General features: G+C 39.9%; 1 pseudogene; it reads right to left on the reverse strand.

Moving 5' to 3' along the window:
- Positions 1–14,620: 14,620 nt before the first annotated feature.
- LOC106404240 lies at positions 14,621–17,407 on the reverse strand (annotated as a pseudogene).
- Between the last annotated feature and the right edge of the window lie 1,248 nt (positions 17,408–18,655).

Below are 18,655 nucleotides of genomic sequence, written 5' to 3' on the forward strand. Positions count from 1 at the left end.
ATCAAGTCATTGCTTGACTCAATAACTGAAAATAACTAGAATGATCTAACTGACTAGATACAGACGAGAGTTGGTCTAGTGAGTTAGAGAATACAAATCAAACATGTATGTAAAGCTTTCTGGAAGAAGTATCGATCGACGCAGCGATAGCCCTGTCGATAGATATTTTGAAAGGTGTATCGATCGATATTCACAAAGAAATATCGATCGACCCTTTCCCGTGATTAAAATACGAGAGTTGAGATCCGAGATCCAGATTAGATGATCAAACAGATTATACCTTTGTTTGAATTCAAGAACAATTAATATTAATAAACACCTAAATTTCCTAAATTAAGTTTTACTTAGCATACCTGAGAATATACATGAATCTAGCTACTTCAACCAACTGTTAACAACCTCAAAACAATCAATCGAGCAATAAACTTGCTCACAAATCCATTTACTGTTTTTAAAACCTATAAATCATTCAATCTAGATTTATTTCAAGACCATAATCTATTGTGTAATCCTAGAGTCTCTGTAGATTCGATCCCTAAGTACTACATCCGAACCTCTTATTTGAGAGAGTAATTCACTTCTTAGGGTAATTTGAGTGATTTCAAATTTGGCGCCGTTGCCGGGGACTCTTTCTTATTACCATTAGATTAAGTTTAGAATTTAATCTAGATTTTGTTACTAAATTTGCTAAAAGTTTTTCTCTCTTTTCCTGCTGACACAGGAGCTTCAAGATGAAAAACATGGATTTCGGCCGGACATTGATCGACGAAGCGAGAGCAATATCGAGCGACAAGTTGACAGAAATATCGGTCGACGACGAACATCAAACATCGATCGACAGCACCCCTCCAGAAGCATGTAAGTATTCTCTTACCGATGATGCTAATGAAAGAGTAGTCCTAGGAGAACCTAAAGGTCAACTAAGCAACGCAAAAAACCAAATTATGAATGAACAGGGGACTGAAATCCCTGTTCAAATTAAATCTATCTCAGAAAGAGATAATGAATGGAAATTGTCTTTGCAAGACTACTTAAACCCTGGAAGGACCTATTCCAAAAGGTCCGCAATTAGACTGCCAAAAGATGATACCAAGAAATCCGGGAACAGTCCCGAATACTTAATTATGGTACGTCAAAATCCTTTCCGTGGGACCATCCCAGAGCGACCACACGATCACATCGAGTATCTAGAAGAATTGATGAACGATGAATACAATTGTTGTAAACTCTTTCCATTTTCCTTAGAAGGTGACGCCAGAAAATGGCTAGACCAAATACCAACAGGATCTTTGATCTGTTGGAAGGAGATAAGGAGTGCCTTTATCAATCAATTTTTCGATGAAACGCACTACTGAGATATAAGGAAGAAAATATCCACTTTCCATTAAGGTCCACGGGAATCATTCAGAAACGCAAGGGAGAGATTCAAGAGCTACCAACTTGAATGCCCCCACCATGTCTATTCAGAGCCACAACTAATTAATACCTTTTACGGAGGTATTAATCTTCATTACCAAATTACGCTTGACACAGCCAGTGAAGGGAACTTAAGTACCCGGAACCCTGAAGAAGCGAAGCGTTTGATCAAGAATATAGCTACGGGTAGATCCTCTTAAATGATGGACGAAGAGTTAGGAAGGAAAGTTGACTCAGTTGATGAGTCACCCTTACTCGAAATTAAAGAACATCTAGACTCACCCCATCCTGCTCTTGAGGGACAGAACCAATTTGGGATTTACCAAATTGATGATGATACCCTATCTGAACTCGAACAGCAAATAGATTTCGTAGATAGCCAAACCTTGAAAAATAATTACCTTAACCCCGATAGCTTTACCCAAAATTATGATGCTACTGTTGGATCACGCCGAGGCAGAGCAAAATTTAGGCTAAACCAAGCTTTCTCGGGAAATCGCAAATTGGCCACTGACCTGAACGGAAAGATAGACATAATCTTCAGTGAACTGATGAGGAAGTTTGACGTTTTAAATGAACACATTAAGAGACTGGACAGTCAGGTCGCGGAAAACGCAACCGCTATCAAAAGAGAGACATGACGTCTCCCTGGGCGGATTGACGCGAACCCGAAACGCCAAGTTAATGCCGTGTTATTAAGAAGCGGAAAAGACCTCATTTCGAGGGCGATAAAAATCAACAACACAGAGAAACATGTTGTAGTTGAGGAAGCCGGTGAAAGTAGGCCACGCCCTATAATCCTCGATGATCCCAACACCAAGTCAGAAATACCTCGAGAAAAAGAGCGGCCAATCACTGAGAAAGAGGCCATCGACCTCGAGGAAGAAGAAGGAGGATTGGAAGAAGATGTCGATATCGATCGACAAACCACGGTGAATATCGATCGACACTATGGAAACAATGTCGATCGACTCTCGACTCCTACTGAACCAGCCGTAGAAAGAGTGTATAGGACTCTACCACCCTTCCCTCCTAACAAGACGCAGACTAAGCGAGAGCTAGACAGAGCGATCTGCACGAAAGCATTCGATAAGATCACGTTGGAAATGCCATTGAGTGATGCGATAAAAGTATCTCCTTCGATAAAAAAATATGTAAAAGATATGGTATCCAACAGTTTTCCAGCCGCTGAGCTCAGCGTCATGATGGTTTCAGAGGAAGTAAGTGCAATAATCCAAGTCGAGATCCCAGTCAAGAGACCCGATCCGGGTAGTTTTGTCTTGGATTGCAATATACTAAACAAAAATTTTCCTCGATCCCTTTGTGACCTAGGTTCTAGCGTGAACCTCATGCCACATTCTGTCGCAATATCCCTAGGATACGACAAGTTCAAACCTACCAAAATAACTTTGGTTCTGGCCGATAGATCCGTTAGATTGCCTGAGGGAATGCTTGACGACGTGCCAATAAGAATTAACGGCTGTCACGTTCCAACGGATTTCGTAGTATTGAAATACCAGAATGAACCAAAGGATCCCCTTCCTAGCTACTGCATGTGCGATAATTGATGTCAAGGAGGGTAGGATATGTCTAAACAATGGAAACATTCCAATGACTTTCGACATTGATAACCTGATAAGGCGACCCTTGATCGATAAACAGATTTCCTGCGTGGACGATATCTATGAATTGGCTGAAGAATCTTTTATGAACCTGTGCTCAGACGACGCCCTGGAGAAAGTACTCACAGCTAGTGAAGAAGAAAGTTTCAGTGTCGTTAGTAGAGCTGAAGAGTACACGCGACTAATGGATGCGAGCATGGAAACAGCAAGCGTTGAAGACATAGAAGATGACGCTTCGGAAATCAACGTCGATCGATATTTAATAAAAGTTGTCAGTCGACAACCATCCTCCTTGAAGGAATGGGATCCCGAAAAGGCACCAACGCTTGAGTTAAAACAGCTGCCCGCTGGACTCAAATATGTTTTTCTCTATAAAGATTCATACCTAGTAATCGTGAACGCCAACCTCACAAACGGAGAACTTGGGTTGTTATTAAATGAACTACGCAAATACAGGAAAGCCCTCGGGTACTCTCTCGAAGATATTCCTGGCATTTCTCCAGATCTGTGCATGCACCGGATTCACCTAGAAGACGGTTCGAAATCGTTAGTGGAACACCAGAGGCGACTGAACCCGAACTTGAAAGAAGTTGCTAAAAAGGAAATAATTAAACTTCTGGATGCTAGAGTCATTTACCCGATTTCGGATAGCAATTGGGTTAGCCCCGTGCATGTTGTACCAAAGAAGGGCGGAATCACTGTGGTGAAGAATGACAAAGACGAACTCATTCCATGCGAACCGTTATTGGACATCGAATGTGTATCGATTATAGAAAGCTAAACGCTGCTACTAGAAAATATCATTTCCCTTTACCTTTCATTGATTAAAAGTTGGAAAGATTGGCAAATCACCAATACTACTGTTTTCTTGATGGATACTCTTGATTTTTCCAAATCCCTATACACCCTGACGATCAAGAAAAGAGCACCTTTACATGCCCTTACGGAACATTCGCATACCGCAGAATGCAATTCGGTCTTTGTAATGCACCTGCCACCTTCCAACGATGCATGATGTGAATTTTTACTGATATGATAGAAGACTTCATGGATGATTTCTCAGTATATGGATCCAGTTTCAAAAACTGTCCCGATAACCTATGTAAATTTTTGGCAAGATGCGAAGAAAAGAATCTCGTTCTAAATTGGGAAAAATGCCACTTTATGGTTAACGATGGAATCGTCCTATGACATAAAGTATCTGCCGCTGGTATAGAAGTAGATCGGGCAAAAATTGAGGTAATGACCGGTCTGCCAGCACCCACAAACGTCAAAGATGTGAGAAGCTTTCTCAGACATGCCAGATTTTATAGGAAGTTCATACAAGATTTTAGCAAAATCGCTAGACCTCTCACCTCCCTCCTCTGTAAAGAAGTTAAATTTGACTTCACACCACAGTGCGTAAAATCCTTCGAGGAAATAAAGAAAGCCTTGATAACCACCCCCATCGTGCAAGCACCTGACTGGAATTTTCCCTTCGAAATAATGTGTCATGGGAGCGATTTCGCTGTAGGAGCAGTTCTAGGCCAAAGGAAAGACAAAAAGCTGCATGCAGTTTATTATGTCAGTCGAACTCTCAACGAAGCACAAAGAAATTACGCGACAACAGAAAAAGAATTGCTCGCCGTGGTTTATGCATTCGAAAAATTTCGTCAATACCTGGTCGGTTCGCGAGTCATCGTCCACACTGACCACGCCGCAATTAAATACTTGATGCAAAAGAAAGACGCAAAACCACGACTCCTGCGATGGATCCTTCTACTTCAAGAATTCAACATCGAGATCAAAGATTAAAGAGGAGTAGAAAACGGAGTTGCAGATCATCTTTCCCGGATAAGAATAGAAGACGATGTCCCTATCGATGACTTCTTACCAACTGAAAACGTTTACCAAACGGAATCGTTCATCGGGAATGTATGTCTCACTCAGAGGATCTATCGATCGATGATAACGATCCAATGTTGATCGACTACGACAATACCAGGTCGATCGACGACGACGATAATATGTCGATCGACACTTCAAATATTCTGAGCAAAGATACTAATCCCAAAACCCACACCTTCGATATAAAAGTTAATGTAGCACACAACAAGCTGTACCCTGACCGTGATTCCCCCGTAGATAAAAGTCTGCATCAAGGAGTACATGTAGTCGGACAAGGTTCAAAGGACAGACCATGGTACGCTGATATAGTAAACTATTTAGCTGCCGACATAGAACCCGAAGAGTTGAGGGGGTACACAAGCAAGGAATTTTTAAGAGAAGTTACGAGATATCACTGGGACGAACCATATCTCTACAAACACTGCTCTGACGGGATGTATAGACGCTGCATCGCCGATACTGAAATACACGATGTTTTATTCCAATGCCATGGATCCGATTATACTGGGCATTTTGCAACCTTTAAAACGGTATCAAAAATTCTTCAAGCAGGATTCTGGTGGCCAACCATGTTCCGCGATGCTCATGCATTCATAGCACAATGCGACAGATGCCAACGAAGGGGAAAAATCAGTAAAAGACACGAAATGGAACAGAAAACTATTCAAGAGGTAGAAGTCTTTGACTGTTGGGGAATATATTTCATGGGACCTTTCCCTTCTTCGTACGGAAATAAATACATCCTAGTCGCTGTTGACTATGTGTCAAAGTGGGTCAAAGTGGTAGCTTCCCCAACAAACGACACATTTGTAGTCACTAAGCTTTTCAAAAGCATTATCTTCCCGAGATTTGGAATACCCTGAATAGTCATAAGTGACGGTGGTTCCCATTTCATCAACAAATTTTTTGAAGGACTACTCCGTAAGAACGGAGTACACCATAGAGTTGCTACACACCCGCAGACAAGTGGGCAGGTAGAAGTCTCAAATCGACAGATCAAAGAAATCTTAGAAAAGACCGTGGGCACATCTAGAAAAGATTGGTCTAGAAAATTGGACAATGCACTCTGGGCCTACCGGACTGCCTTCAAAACCCCTTTAGGAACCACTCCATTTCACCTGCTATATGGAAAATCATGTCACTTACCAGTTGAGCTGGAACATAAAGCAGCCTGGGCCATTAAATTATTAAATTCAACATCAAACCAGCTGCCGAAAGAAGGTTCATGCAGCTTAACGAACTGGACAAGATTAGACATTTAGCCTATGAGAGTTCATAGATATACAAAGAGAAAATTAAAGCGTATCATGATAAAAAGATCATTTCCAGACACTTCGAACCAAATGATCAAGTGCTACTGTATAACTCTCGGCTAACGTTGTTTCCCGGAAAACTCCGATCTCGTTGGTCTGGTCCTTTTATTGTTGTGAATGCCAATCCTTATGGAGCCATTACGCTTACAAATAATAAAGGAGATGAATTCACGGTAAATGGCCAACGAGTAAAGCATTATTGGGCTAAACCGCCAAATATCAAGCCCATAAACTTAGGCCCCCTTCCCGATAATTAGAAAATTCGAATATCGAGTCAAGCTAAGGACTTAAAATAAGCGCTGAATGGGAGGCAAACCATTATTTTTAATTTTAGAATTTTTAGAATTTTTAGGATATAAAATATATTAAAAAAAACACACACACACACAAAATTATCGGAAAACAAAGCCTCTGTCGATCGACAACGACAGCTCGTAATCGCTCGCCATCAAATGGAGAGACACAGGCTCACTTAAGTCGACACTTAAGTCGACATTCGCATAAACCCGAAAACCCTACGAAAACATTCCCATCTCTTTTCTCTCTAGTCTTTCACCCAAATCCGACGATTCTTGCACTCGATCCACTCGAATTTCAACCATCTCTCCGTTTAGATCACTTAACTCACGCTTCATCATGGTATGAACACGAAATTTTCTAAATTTTTGTTCTTCCTAGGGTTGAAATAGAAATTGGATTTGAACTGAGATTTTAGAGCTTATATCGATCGATTTGTGTTTAAGGAACAGTATAATAGGGAATGATGATCGATTTAACGGATTTTCTGAACCATGCAAATCGAATTGCATAATTGAGTTTTTGCAGGTTTTCACGCATGAGATATCGATCGACAACTATCGGTCTTATCGATCGATTTTCTCAAAGGCCTGTCGATCGACATCGAGACATCTCTGTCGATCGACAACAACAACTTAACCATTGAACTTCACTAATCTATTCTTGTCAATGAACTTTGTTTACAGACTGACGAGAGCCGAACGAAGAGGAGATTCGACACCAACAGCCCAGCTCCTGTCCGTGACAGAGACCTTGACCGAGACAGCCCGAAGATGACCTATTCCACTCTTTGACCACTTCGAGGACACACGAAAAGCGGCGAAGAGCTTAGCATGCCACAACCGTGCGATCGAGGACGCCTGGGACGACTACGACAGCATATTCTACAACGCGTGGCGGAAGGTTTCAATAGAACCAACGCGATTCGTCGATCCAGACGTGGTCCGAGCATTAGGTATCCGATCGGACCTCGAGGACTTGTTCGTTGAGTTGGGTATGGGAAACTTTGGTACTCACCCACAGGTTCTCTACCCGGAACTGGTCTGTCAGTTCATGGCCACCGTGAACGTCTACTATGCCAACAAGAGGGCAAAGAAGGCTAGCGAGGGCGTCCTGACTTTATTCATCCGCGGCATTCGCTACAGAGTCCCTCTTTTGACTCTCTGTATGCAGCGCACCTCACGAGCGCAAAGTGGCTCAAAGACGACCGCGACTGGTGCTTCAGGGATGTGGACGGCATACACCTGGTAAGGCTCCCACTTCAGTCACTTACGGACTTCGCCCATGGACTTAGCAGCATTCATTTCCGACCTGACCCTCGCCGAGTCCGAGCGCCAGCAGCCCAGCCGCGCCGCTACACGGTCCAGCGCCCTGGGGGACCACAGCCGCATCGGCCCAAGGAAGCACCACTGCATTTCCCTCCCATGCCAGACATGTCTACACGTCCTGAGGGAGACTTCCAGTGCGTCGTAGTCGATGCTCTCACTGCCATCTGGGCTAGAGTATCGAGATGTCGCTGTTCGAGCAAGAGGAGTGTGCAAGCCAGCTCACCGTCAGCAGCAAGACCGTCCCGCCAGCACAGAGGAACCTCCAGCGACGAGACCACTGATGAGGACTAGTCATCATATCTCTATCCCTATCTACTTATAATTTCCTTTTATTTTTGAACTCTCAGGATTTACTTTCGAACTTATTATTCTATGTTATGACTTGAGTTTATTTATTTTGCTAATCTTGCATGTGTTTGGATTGTCTAACAGAGCTAACCTAGCTGACTGATGCTAATTCTATGATGAGTTAGACACATGGATACGTTGCAGCTAGCTGTGGGAACCGAAATTTGCAAAGTCGATTTCTGTTTAAATAAGGAGACTAGGAAAACCCTAATTTCCCAGAGGTCCCGGATATCTGCTAATACCACACGCCAAGCAATCAGAACACGAAACGAGAACAGTAATAAAATAAGAAATCGAAAAAGAGAGCAAGATAGTTCTTATTCCGAATCTGCATTTGTGCGTTTACAACAAGGTAAGTGCCTGGGCTACCAGAGCTGTCGGCGAGATTCCTAGTTCTAAAACCCTAAGACGGCAAAAACCTAATTGAGTCGCAGCTCGAATAACAAAAACGGAAAATTTCCTAAAATCGCTCTAAGTGCTAAGTTTTATGTGAAAAAGTCCTCTTACCATGCCTCTCGCCTAGGACTCTTTATATACTGGGTCCAAGGTCGGTTTACGCTTTTCCCCTTCTTCCCTTAAGCCGCCATAGCATAAAAATGGAGATATTCCATTTTTTCCGATCTTCGTAATTATCCTCAAAATTTCGTATTTATCCGCGGAAACTTGACATTTATCTTTCTTTGCAAACCAAGCATAAACCGTCATGCGGCATACGGGCTGTTGGTCAAGAAATCATAAGTTGGGCCTCGAGTCATGTCTTAGGTCCCTTTGGGCCGTCTTCCGACTCGAAGCGTTTATTACGGTTTCTTTCGATAAAGAACTAACTTTCCGCGGTTTTTACGGTAAAGTTTGATCGATAACTTAGAATGGCGGGGGGCGTGAAATGGGTTCGCTACGGTCTTCGGGAGATAGCATCGAAGGGTAGTCGAGAATGCATGGACTAATGTCGTATCGACGTTTCAGAAGAGCTCGATCGCTACGTAGCGACCGAACGATCGCTACGTAGCGACCAAGCGGAACATGCGTTCGGTTGCTGCGTAGCGACCCTCTTTGAGCTTTTGTCCGATGACTCGCGTTTCTTCTGCAAATCTTTTCGTAAAGAAGAATCTATTTCGAAAAAGTATTTGTCGAAGAAGGTTTCTACGTTTTCTTCTTCGGAGATTTTGACGTTAACTTTGTTACAACCGTTTATAATCCCAACACTAGCACAGACGTTTTCTGTCACTGCACTGTCGATCGATATCGAGATGGTTACGTCGATCGACATATATGCAATGAGATCGATCGATTATGGGGTGTACATATCGATCCTCGAGACAGAGGGTAACACATTCTTTTCTCTTGTCTAACATCTAACCAATATATATTATTTTCTAACCAACCAATCTTAGACTAATTATCACTGGGGACATTGAGATTTAAGTCTGGGGGTTTACTGATATTTATTTATTTATTAGTCTTATTAAAATATTTTCAAAATTAAGTTATTATTGAGTCAAGAAGGAGATTATGAACTTATAGATTTTGCTAGATATCTAACCACTCTTTAGCACCATTCTAGACTTACTGATTGCAAATAATACTAAAGATACTAAAGTTGATCAACCTGTCAACTTTCTACTCTTGCTGAGATTGTTTTGAAGGAACCAAAGCTGACCTCCAACACTAAACTTGACACGGCTGCTTGTCTTGTGGTTTGGTACACATGGGATCGGATTCTTCAAACAAGTCTGGAAGGTAAAGCCTTGTGTATATAGATTTATCACCCTTTCTCTCTCTAATTTTTCTTTTTAAAATTATAATATATATATATAGAGATTTATTAGGAAGGAATTCGAACAGGACTTGGTGGCTACAACCATTAAGGCTTGCTTCATAAGAATTTCATAGGTAAAGGATTAGAACAGGACTTGGTGGCTACAACCATTAAGGTTTGCTTCACAAATAATCCTAGGATATAGGTCAAAAAGAAATGAACAGGACTTGGTGGCAACCACCATTAAGGCTTGATTCATGGAAGTCTGTCCAATCTTGGTCAATGATCTGCATATAAGCAGATTTTGACCAAGAGAGAAATTAGTAGAGAGAGAGGATATGAACTAATGTTTACCTGCAGGTCCAGATACTTGTTTGAGAATTCTTCCATCCTGTGATCGATACTCCCAAGGTAAAGCATTCACTTTTATTTATGCTAAGAAATGAGGTTGGTAGAGGGGAATGAAAGACAAGATTTGCTAAGTTGTTGGTTAGATGAACTTGGTTGTTAAGGTATGATATGGTATAATGTGCTTGTGTGATTAGGATTTCTCAGATGTGGATTGCAATATTGCAGAAGTGGTGATTCTAAGTTTTAAATCATGTGAGTCTCTGCTGTTTTTAAACCTCTTTCAGAGAGACTGTCTGTTTGTTTTGCTTGAGGACAAGCAAAAGGGTAAGTCTGGGGGAGTTGATAGTGAATTTTACCTATTATTGGTCATAGTTTATAAGTGTTTTAAGATACATTTACTACTATATAGAGTCTATTTAGAATATTTACAGGTTCAGGTACTATTCGCAAGGAAATGATGTATTTGGAGCAATTTGGAGATCTTTTGAGCTTCGCTGGAAGCAAGAGATGGTCGGCGGTCGCAACTCAGTATCGACTGACAGTTACCACCAAATATTGATCGATGTTTGGTCCCTCGTATCGATCGATTATGAAGCCATCCGAGAATTAATGACAAATCAGAAGATTTCAAGTTTCACAAAAGTCTTAATAATTACATCATTAGTCCCTAGCCGCCTGTTAGGCAATTTATAAGGATTTTGTATTACTTTAGAGGCAGATTGGCCTACAGACCTTTTTGGACCTAGTTTGGAAGAGGCAAGAAGCCACCATTGAAAGAGGAGAGCTTAGAATTGGAGAGATAGACCATCTACTGCAAAACAGAGAAGATCTTGAACTCTCTTGCTTTCATTATTTCTGTTACTTTTACTGTTTATTTTATCTAAGTATTATTCAGACCATCATAACTATGTGTTTCATGAATATGTCAGAGTAGTCCTTACTGTTAGATTTAGGTTTCTCAATAGGTTGATAAATGTATTACTGACAACAACAATTGTTAGGGTGTTTAGAAATATAATTCTTTCATCTAGTTATGCTTAAAGCTAAGTTTAGGATTGATCACCCTTTAAACTTAGATCTTAGGATTAATTGGGATCAAGCCATTGTTTGACTCAATACCTAAAAATAACTAGAATGATCTAACTGACTAGATACAGACGAGAGTTGGTCCGTAAAGCTTTCTGGAAGAAGTATCGATCGACGCAGCGATAGCTCTGTCGATCGATATTTTGAAAGGTGTATCGATCGATATTCACAAAGAAATATCGATCGACACTTTCCCGTGATTAAAATACGAGAGTTGAGATCCGAGATCCAGATTAGATGATCAAACAGATTATACCTTAGTTTGAATTCAAGAACAATTAATATTAATAAACACCTAAATTTCCTAAATTAAGTTTTACTTATCATACTTGAGAATATACATGAATCTAGCTATTTCAACCAACTGTTAACAACCTCAAAACAATCAATCGAGCAATAAACTTGCTCACCAATCCATTTAATGTTTTTAAAACCTATAAATCATTCAATCTAGATTTATTTCAAGACCATAATCTATTGTGTAATCTTAGAGTCTCTGTGGATTTGATCCCTAAGTACTACATCCGAACCTCTTATTTGAGAGAGTAATTCACTCCTTAGGGTAATTTGAGTGATATCAAGTGTGTGAGTCATTGGTGGGCCATTCATATAGATTGCCATTAACTGGCGCGGTCAGAACCGGTGTCCCCGTTGGAAGGTCCTTCACCTGAAACATATTTGGAAAGAATTCCACAGAGGCATTTTTAGTTTTGCAGAACCAGTTAACAGAGATCAAATTCTTTTGCATAGATGGAGCATAAAGAACATCATTAAGATTAAAGTTCTTAGATGGAGTTTGAAGAGAGAGTGAACCGGTGTGTGTGATGGGAAGATTGGCTCCATTCCCAACCACTATGTTATCTGATCCTATGTATGGCATGTGTGCAGCCATGTTGTTGAGGTCAGTCGTAACATGGTGTGAGGCTGCACTGTCCATAAGCCAAGCATCAGGGTGTTGGTTTGTCATGTACGTTGCATTGGCAAAAGGTCGCCACTGAGATTGTTGGGCGTTTTGCTGCATTGGGTTGTTTGCTATGACTCTGAATGATGGACACTTTTGAGCACTGTGTCCTTGAACTCCACAAGCCTGATACCGTCCCAGGTAAGGACGAGATGGACGAGGAGAATTACCGCCTTGTCTTGGGACAGAGGATGGTCGCCAGTTGTTGTTGTTGTTGCGATTGTTGGTGTTGTAGTTGTTGCTTTTGCTCGCGTTGTTGTTGCTTCTTACGGTGGTGTTAGCAGTGACTGGAAACGCTGGTGTTGTTGGTTGATCACAGACAATCATAGCTTCGTGGTTGAGAAGTTTCTCTGTGAGTTCAGAGAAGGAAATCAGGTGATCCCGGCCGTTGATCGCATCAACTTCAGCTTTGTATTCCTCTGAAAGACCCGCTAGAATTTGTTCTATCAGATCTTCAGGGTCAATTGGCTTGCCAAGGAGTGCTAGTTCATCTGTTTTAGTCTTGATGAGACACAGATACTCACTTATGGTTTTTGTACCTTTGGTGCAACTCTTGACTTGAAACTTTAATTGTTTGATGTGTCCTCGAGTTGGTGTGCCAAAGATGAGATTGAGTGTGCTCCAAACTTCATGAGTGGTTGTAGCACCTGCAACGAGTGGTTGGACTGGAAGGGATATAGCACCAATGATGGCACTGTACAGGAGCCTGTCTTGACGTCTCCACGGTTGATACGCCGGGTTAGGTTCTGCGAGTCCATTGTTGATGATGACTGCCTCTGGAGTGGATTATGTTTTCTCGAGAAAGGTGTGAAGTTCGTGCCCTTCAAGGAGTGCTTGAATTTGTCTGCTCCACATGAGGTAATTGGTGTTTGTCAAGCGTGTAACGTTTGACATGTTAACTGCAAGTAGTGAGTTTGCAGGATTTGCTGGATCATAGACTGCGGTGCGTGTAGCAGTGGCAGTTGTGAGAGAGCTGCTTTGATCAGACATGTTTATAGTTTTTATGTTTGCGTGAAGAGAAAGAAAGAAAAATTAGGCGATTTAGATCGAGAATTGTTCTGATACCATATAAGATTAGTATTGTGAAAGCTTGAGTTTATTGATGTCTACAGCTCTCTATTTATACAAGTCGAGATCAAGAGATAGAGTCAAGTCGACCTTATCTAATGCTCATAGTTATTTACAAGATAAATACAATCAGTTATCTTAAACTATGGTTATCTTGATAATGATACATCATTATCCTAACTTTAAGTGTCTAACAACACTAAATCAGTCATGGCTCATTTGAGAGAAATATATTCAACTTAATATACTTAAACAATCTAAATTTTAAAAATAAAACAAAAATTTTTGAAATAAAACAAATGTTGTACCATAAGCAAGAAATATGATCGTAGGATCATACCAGCCTCTGTCGAAAACAAACTTCCGGTTGAGAAAAATATTCCTAATTGAAAATACGAAGATCTCACTTCAAAAATATATAAATTACACAATTAATATAAGAGATTTACCCAAATCATTTAATAAAAAATTTTCAACTTAAAACCAATTTCCGGTAAATAGATTGGCTTAAGTCACTTATATATTACTTACATTCCTTTCATATTTTGAATGTGATATCTTTCTCTAACACTTCTTTTACGAACAAAGCTTAGGTTCACCATTAGGGTAAACCTTTAAATTCACCTCAATTTCTAAAAGACCAATCAACATGTCATGTAGATTATTAAATAAAAATAATAATTTTTTTTGAAAAAAAATAATTTAAAAAAAGTGACGTCAATTTTAACGACGCTAACGCCGGTAGCTAAACCCTAAACTCTAAACCCTAAATTTTAAATTATAAACCCTAGACCCTAAATCATAAACCCCAATCATAGAAAACTCAAAACCTATATCCTAAACTCAAACCCTAGACCCTAAACCCAAACCGTATACCCTAAACCCAAACCATAGACCACAAAACCCAAACTGTAAACCCTAAATCCAAATCCTATACCCTAAACCCAAATCCTAGACCCTAAACCCAAACCGTAAACCCAAACCGTAAACCCAAACCTAGACGCTATAGGGTTTACGGTTTACAGTTTGGGTTTAGAGTCTATGATTTGGGTTTAGTGTATAGGATTTGGGTTTAGAGTCTATTGTTTGGGTTTAGGGTATATGATTTGGGTTTAGGGTACATGATTTGGGTTTATGGTACATGATTTGGGATTAGGGTTTAAGATTTGAGTCTAGGGCATATGGTTTAGGTTTAGGGTCTAGGATTTGGATTTAGGGTATAGGGTTTAGATTTAGGATTTAGAATCTAGAATTTATTATTTAAAATTTAAGACTTAGCTGCCGGTGTTAGCATCGTTAAAATTGACGTCATTCTTTTTTAATTATTTTTTAAAAAATTAATATTTTTTATTTAAAAATCTATATGGCACTTTAATTAGTCTTTAAAAAGTGTGGTTGAACCTAAGTTTTGTTCTTCTTTTATATATCTTTTCTTACCTTGAAATACATCAGAGACAAACATGATGAGAGTAGCAAACGTTGTAGCACAGTGTACAGAACAAGGACGTAGATTCTGAGAAGTATTCCGACACAAACCATAATCTGTGAGACCAACAGAATTTGCTTGTGAACTTTGGAAACTTGGGAGACAATAGTAACAAACCAAAAATGTTGGTAGTATACAAGAGGTTTGGTTATCTTGTGCCCTGGATTCAAACCACCTTTACAATTAAAAAGTTAATTTTTTAAAACTAGAATATCTAAAACGCTGACTCCTCGGCCTAGAAATAAAACAATTCAAAAAGGGGAAAGTTACATACCGGTCTTCGAACATGTTACCGATATAGCTTCCAGTGACCATGTTTAAAGGAAGAACTATGAGAGAGAGACAAGCCAAGAAGATCGCAACCGAGCTTGTTGATCAACCAAAGTAGTAATGGTGATGACAATAGATTCAAAGAGAAGAATCTCCATTGCATACTTCAGCATGATGTTTATCAATAGTTGAACCTGAAACGTTCAAAAAACAACAACAATATTGCACAATTACATTTCCAGTTTCTCAGAGGTTTCTTTTTACCTTTAATGAAGGTGTACGTAACCTATTAAGCAGCAAGTTTGCAGGTGTACGTGAATCTTTAGAAGCTTTTTCACTTTCATCTTCATATTCAACCTGATCGTCTATGTCTTCCTGATGTAATCAGCAATGGCTGTTTGATGCCTCTCTCTATATTCACATCCAGTACCAGAATTATTAGAATCCTTTGAAGTACTATGAATCTCCTCAGGCTCAAGTGCAGGTTCAACAAACGAAATATGTCATAATAAATAAAAAGGCAATCCAAGTCTCACATCGGATATTAGACAGAATAAAGTCTAATATATATAGCTGGTCCAATTCCACTTAGTATGAGGCCTTTTGGGAGTAACAACCCAAAAAACAAATCCGTGAGTGCTTAGGCCCAAAGCGGGCAATGTCATACTACGCGAGGGATTGGACATCTGGTGACGGACATTTGCTCTAGTTGAGCGTCTGGCCTCCAGCACGGGCATCCGGTCTGGCTCTAGTAAAGCATCTGGCGCAGGAGTACATCTGGTTCGTCACAATAGATTGGTATCAGAGCCAAGGTTCTGTGGTCCTTGGTTTGAGGGGAGGATTGTCATAATAAATGAAAAAGCAATCCAAGTCCCACATCGGATATTAGACAGAATAAAGTCTAATATATATAGCTGGTCCAATTCCACTTAGTATGAGGCCTTTTGGGAGTAACGACCCAAAAAAACAAATCCGGAGGGCTTAGGCCCAAAGCGGACAATATCATACTAAGCGAGGGATTGGACATCTGGTGACGGACATTTGCTCTAGTTGAGCGTCTGGCCTCCAGCACGGACATCCGGTCTGGCTCTAGTAGAGCATCTGGCCCAGGAGTGCATCTGGTCCGTCACAACAAAATAGGTAACCAGACTAAGTACATAAGCCAAGCAATGGCCATAACCCAACCAGGCAATGTATCTTGGTTAAACGTCAGCTTATAGATCTCGAAACTGGTCTGCAACAGACCAGCAAGTGCAGGACCACATGCAATCCCTAGAGCACTTGTACTAACAAAACCTGCTGAAGCCTGCATCCTGATCTTTAACGGTACACAGTCACTTATATATCTCTAGTTCACTGCTCTTGCTGATCCCAATCTGAAAGATACAACAAAACGGTAAGAAGCAAATGTCAAAAGACATTCTAGAAGCAGGACCCGTCCAAAGATTTTGGGGGCATAAGCAATTCAGGAAAGTTTGTAATATAAAAAAAATTAAACAATTTTGGAGTTTTATGTTTATGTAAATTATCTCTAAGAATTCAGAAGTCATATGTCAATGTTTCACTTGTTTATAGTCAGGACAGACCCTGTAAAGTCTTAAAGACTTACTTACCCACAGAACAGCCGGCCCAAGAGCACAGCTATTGGAGTCAAGCCAAAAGCCAATGCATATAACAAGTTTCCAATGAAGAGCTACTGAATATAAGTGGTTTGAAGTAGGATATATTAGACCAGGCGCTGAAGTAAACCGAAGAGAAAAGCTGAGCCACAGCCATAGCACCAATCACAACACCACACACCCTTGCTGCTGCACCGAGGCTCATGGGATAGTCATCTGCTGTAGGGACAATAGGGACAATGATACATGTATTGACCATATAGAGAATTTTTTTGACTATATTTAACAAGAGAGACATGACGTGACATCTCCTATCTTCTTCGACCCCTTCTTCCTCGTCTTGTGGATTTGGTAGTAACTCTTTGGATTAACAATCTAAGACAGATTGATTTGCATCTGTATTTTGGATTAACAATCTAGGACAGAATTTTCTTTGTTCCTTTCAAAGAAAGCAAAATGGATCAATCTACTGCAATTGTGAAAAGGCATAGAGAAGCCTTTTGTTTTCCGAGGAGTGGATTTCAAAAGATAGCAACAAAAGATGTTGTTTTATCTCACGACATTGAATCTGGCACAGTACTTGACTTCTGAAGGACCATAATTACCTATAGAAGGTGATATTCCTAATAGACTCGTTAAAGCTTTAGAGGCATGGATGCAAAACGAGTTTTTGTGCAAGAAATATATATTCTTTAACGCTTTGGACGATTCTCATCATATATTTCAAACTTCAAAACAGTTGTGGGAATCATTAGAGAAGAAATACAAGTCTGAAGTTGCAAGCGTTAAAATGTTCATCGTGGGAAAGTTCTTACACTTTAAAATGAGTGATATTGTTTCTGTGGTGAAACAAGTGGGAAAAAAAAATCCAAATCATTGCTCATGAAAGATATGAGATTGGCTGTTAATTCTTGGGATTATAGTTAAACAAGAGTCATATGGTTATTCACCTACTCAATCTCATTATAGGAAAAAAAAAAATTACAATGGCAAGTCAAGACGTATAAGACATATACATGCATGACAATTGCTTTCCAATGGGGTGATAGTATTGGATTACATTAGATCAAATGATAACTTGGCTGATCCTTTGACTAAAGGCCTATCTAAAAAGCAAGTTGTTTTCATTTCAAAGGGAATGGGTCTTAAGCCAACATAATGAGTCATCACTTGATGGAAACCTAACCTAGCAACATAGGAGATCCCATGGTCTAGGTTCAATAGGCAAATTAGTTGAGGAAGACTCAAGACGTTTTACACATTTCTCATTCCTACGAAATAATAATGTGTATCCATTGATGATTAAGGGTTGAATAATTTATTCTTAATAATGTTAGTATCTTTTGTAGAAGAGAGATAGGATGGACTATCTTTAACTAACGTTACCTATATGGGAGTGGTGTCGGGTCACACCTATGAGAATTGATATGGCTAAATTCTCTAGAGCTCTCACGAAGTCAGGATATGTTCAGGACCAAAATGAACACAACTGTATAAACTAGAAATGAGCTGATGAGATATGTGTTTCACTTATTGTCTAGGTTTACTATGTGGTTAATTCAAGACTATAGTTCATTACCCACAAAGTAAATCCGATAAGTTGTTACTAGGAAAGGTTCAAGTCCAAAAGACACCTTTTCCGATGCATATTGATTCTACTTTCTTAGAAATATTTGAACTTATTTTATATTCAAATGTGGGGTATTGTTGAGTTTGAATAGAAAATGTGGGGTGTTGTTGGACTTTAATTAATTAATGGAAGCAACGTTTCAGACAAAACGTGTCGGTTATGAGTCAACATATGTGTTGATTAAAAGGCACCGCTTGAGTTAATGTATGTGTGGATT

The sequence above is a fragment of the Brassica napus genome, chromosome C3, assembly GCF_020379485.1.
Source record: "Brassica napus cultivar Da-Ae chromosome C3, Da-Ae, whole genome shotgun sequence".
In the NCBI taxonomy this organism is placed as follows: domain Eukaryota; kingdom Viridiplantae; phylum Streptophyta; class Magnoliopsida; order Brassicales; family Brassicaceae; genus Brassica; species Brassica napus.